This window comes from Sapajus apella, unplaced genomic scaffold (genome assembly GCF_009761245.1).
Source record: "Sapajus apella isolate SASKATOON/1434 unplaced genomic scaffold, GSC_monkey_1.0 scaffold66, whole genome shotgun sequence".
NCBI lineage: Eukaryota > Metazoa > Chordata > Mammalia > Primates > Cebidae > Sapajus > Sapajus apella.
The window spans coordinates 9,958,622-9,962,164 of NW_022437006.1; the positions used below are offsets into that span (position 1 = coordinate 9,958,622).

General features: G+C 38.6%; 1 protein-coding gene across 1 annotated transcript in view; it reads left to right on the top strand.

The window, feature by feature from the left end:
* Positions 1-133, top strand: part of ARID2 (AT-rich interaction domain 2) — a 195,279-nt gene extending 195,146 nt beyond the window's left edge. Inside the window, exon 21 of the mRNA XM_032248384.1 lies at positions 1-133. This exon is cut by the window's left edge and continues 2,964 nt beyond it. The gene's annotated coding sequence lies outside the window, so the exon portion shown is untranslated.
* Positions 134-3,543: the final 3,410 nt, after the last annotated feature.

The window sequence follows — 3,543 nt, forward strand, 5'->3', positions numbered from 1 at the left end:
GTCAGGATTGTGACTATTTATTAATGAGACTCAGTAATCCAACCCACACCCAAAAACTCGTCTCATTACTTTATAGTCAGGTCATGTATGTTTTTTTAACCATGAAATGACAATAAAATGATTTTTAAAATGAGAATGTTTTGGATAAGTGACTTCTGTCCTGATCTTAACCACTGCTATTAAATACCAAACAGAGCAAACATGATGATGTTCATCACCAAAGCAGAAGCTGCTGAGGAGCAGAAGTGGAGCTATGGGACACCTGGCACTCTCATTGTTATCAAATGGTAAGTTAAATGAGAACAAGATCCAATATCTATCGAGAAATTTTAGCCGGTCACTTTCACACTTGACTCTTGTCAGAGTCATATAGTAGTCAGTCATACAACTACACTAGTCTCCAGAGGCAACAAAACAAATGAAGACCGTACCACTGTCTAATTACATGACTACACTGATATTGGTAACTCTTTCATTGCATTTATATAGCTTAATTTCCTATTGGTAAAAATTAAGTCCAGGATTGCCTTGTGTGTGGATAAGAAACACTAAGACACACTGGCATATACTTAAATAAGTAGATCAATTTCCTTTGATAAATAAGACTACATTTAAATATTAAAAGAAAAGCCTATTGTTAAGGCAAGTCCTGGCTCCTGTGGGTTTCAGTCTGTGATACGACCCACATTGGATACATTTATTTAAAACAGAAACCACCTTTAGAAAGCAACTTAATCAAAAATTTAAATTCTATGAAAAGTCTAATTCCCATCTGCTTTGCCAGCCCTGTCCCCAACCAGATAACCACTGTTCACATTTCTTGAGTACATACACATCTCTGGTGTTGATTATATACAAGTGAATTCAGTATTTTCTCTTTTTTATGCGAAAATATAATATGCTGTACTTTCTTGACATTTTTTAATATTTTAAGTTTATTCCATATTGGTAGCTAAACAGCTTTCTCATCTTTTTTACATCTGTATAATATAGTTTTCCATTGTATGGATATACTGTATTTAACTAGACTCCATGTTGATGGACACTTAAATTGTTTCCAAAATTTAAGGTGCTGCTGGAAACTAGCCACTAATGTTTTGCTGAACACAACTCTGTCAGACACTGTGCTAAGCATTTTACATGTTATTGTTTCAGTCTTCACAACAACCCAAGATAATAGCTAATATTTTACAAGTGGGAAAAGAGGGTTAAGATGAGTCAGTACTTTGACCAAGTTTGTACAGCAAGTAAGTGGAGCTGTTTATTTAGCTCTGTTGAAGCCTAATTATAAAGAGTATTTGGGAGAATTCTTTCCTTAGAGAGTCAGGCTCAACACCAAGAGTCTGCTAGTATGAATACTATGTACCCCTATTTTTGGTGCAGATTGTTTCATTTGTATTTGCCTCATTGTTCCTAGTATTTTCTTTCTTTCCATTTTGTCTTTTTAAGATTTTCCAGCTGGGCACGGTAGCTCATGCCTGTAATTCCAGCACTTTGGGAGGCCAAGGTGGGTGGATCACGAGGTCAAGAGATCGAGACCATCCTGGCCAACATGGTGAAACCCCGCCTCTACTAAAAATACAAAAATTAGCCAGGCGTGGTGGCACGCTCCTGTAGTCTCAGCTACTCAGGAGGCTGTGTCAGGAGACTTGCTTGAACCTGGGAGGCAGAGGTTGCAGTGAGCCAAGATCATGCCACTGCACTCCAGCCTGGGTGATAGAGCAACACTGTGTCTCAAAAAAAAAAAATTTTTTTCCATAATTCTTCAGATTTCCCAAGTATTTTATTCATTAACTTGGCACCACTTCATAAAGCCAGAAAAACTTTCTGGAAACACCCTTGACAAAGTGCCATTTCTAAGACAAATGTTTACAGTAAGTTGAAAACAAGTTTCTAATCAACTATCCATCTGGTGCCTTGTTCAAACAACTGCCTGCTGACTCCTTTGGAAGGAGTTGTTCCTCCTTAACATTAGTATGATGCTAATAGGATTTTCCCCAGTGTACACCCTTAAATCACCTTCAGGGCACGATACTGTTGGAGTACCTATGCTGCTGCTTTGGAAGGCTGAGACATCCTGCTTTGAGGGTAGGCCAAACTTACAAATAATATCCAATAAAAGGTAAAATCATGTGCCATAAGAAAATTAAAAAGTTTGGCAAGTTTAATCATGTAGGAGTCTTCATTTGATACTTAGTGGGAAAGAGAAAATAGGAAGGGCCTTGTGGAGAAGGCAAAATGTCTTTTTTAAAGGGCCTTTTATTATTTTTTTTCCTTTTTTTTTTTTTTAATTGCAGCATTATTTTTTTTTTTTTCATTTTTTTTTCCCATTTATTTTATTGCATTTTAGGTTTTGGGGTACATGTGACGAACATGCAAAATTGTTGCATAGGTACACACGTGGCAGTGTGATTTGCTGCCCTCCTCCCCATCACCTACATCTGGCATTTCTCCCCTTGCTGTCTCTCCCCAGCTCCCCACCCCCCACTGTCCCTTCCCACCCAACTGACCCCAGTGTGTAGTGCTCCCCGCCCTGTGTCCATGTGCTCTCATTGTTCAACACCCGCCTATGAGTGAGAACACGCGGTGTTTGATCTGCTCTTCTGTCAGTTTGCTGAGAATGATAGTTTCCAGGTTAATCCATGTCCCTACAAAGGACCCAAACTCATCGTTTTTGATGGCTGCATAATATTCCATGGTGTATATGTGCCACATTTTCCCTATCCAGTCTATCGTCGATGAGCATTTGGGTTGGTTCCAGATATTTGCTATTGTAAACAGTGCTGCAATGAACATTTGTGTGCACGTGTCCTTATAGTAGAACGATTTGTAATCCTTTGGATATATACCCAGTAATGGGATTGCTGGGTCAAATGGAATTTCTATTTCTAGGTCCTTGAGGAATCGCCACACTGTCTTCCACAATGGTTGAACTAATTTACACTCCCACCAACAGTGCAAAACTGTTCCTATTTCTCCACATCCTCTTCAGCATCTGTTGTCTCCAGATTTTTTAATGATCGCCATTCTAACTGGCATGAGATGGTATCTCAATGTTGTTTTGATTTGCATTTCTCTGATGACCAGTGATGATGAGCATTTTTTCATATGTTTGTTGGCCTCACGTATGTCTTCTTTTGTAAAGTGTCTGTTCATATCCTCTGCCTACTTTTGAATGGGCTTGTTTGTTTTTTTCTTGTAAATCTGTTTTAGTTCTTTGTAAGTTCTGGATATCAGCCCTTTGTCAGATGGGTAAACTGCAAAAATTTTTTCCCATTCTGTTGGTTGCCGATTCACTCTAATGACTGTTTCTTTTGCTGTGCAGAAGCTGTGGAGTTTGATTAGGTCCCATTTGTCTATTTTGGCTTTTGTTGTCAATGCTTTTGGTGTTTTGGTCATGAAGTCCTTGCCTATGCCTATGTCCTGAATGGTTTCGCCTAGATTTTCTTCTAGGGTTTTTATGGTGTTAGGTCTTACGTTTAAGTCTTTAATCCATCTGGAGTTAATTTTAGTGTAAGGTATCAGGAAGGGGTCCAGTTTCTG